This window comes from Ceratina calcarata, unplaced genomic scaffold, assembly GCF_001652005.2.
Source record: "Ceratina calcarata isolate Rehan_Ccalc_2016 unplaced genomic scaffold, ASM165200v1 scaffold2608, whole genome shotgun sequence".
In the NCBI taxonomy this organism is placed as follows: Eukaryota; Metazoa; Arthropoda; class Insecta; order Hymenoptera; family Apidae; genus Ceratina; species Ceratina calcarata.
The window spans coordinates 1-556 of record NW_017148201.1 but is presented as its reverse complement, the minus strand read 5'-3'; positions in this window follow the sequence as shown (position 1 = coordinate 556).

Here is a 556-nt window from a genome sequence, read left to right as displayed (position 1 = left end):
AAACAATATAGTCTAAATTCTTTTGGTACAACTTGGTATATGTATAGCTAGTTAGTTTAATTTAATGATCGACATAGATACTCGCCGTTGTCGAAGCGCAAATCGTCTACCCTTTTGCGAGTAAACGAGAAATCGATGTTCGCAGAATCAATGACCCTCGCAGTTGAAAACGAAGAACCGTCGGATATTTTCATCGCTTCCACGAAGCCGTATCATCGATTCCTTTCATCTTTTCCCTAGCGAGAAAGCGAAGGCTGCAAGGGGAGTCTTAGAAGAAATTGCAAAGTGAAGAATTCCCTTAATAAGACGAAGCTACAGCACTGAGGCTAACAAATCAAAATAATTCAAATATTTTTTAAAAAAAACATGAAATAAACGTGCCTTAAAAATAATGAATGTAAAAATATGATTTTTAATGATAAACACGATGAAACATTAAAAGAAAAGAGAGAAATAACGAAACAACGTACATTTTTCAATAAATTTATGAGACGAAATGTACAGAATATATAAATACGAACTGCACTTCTAGTCTCTGATTATATCAGCGCTTAGC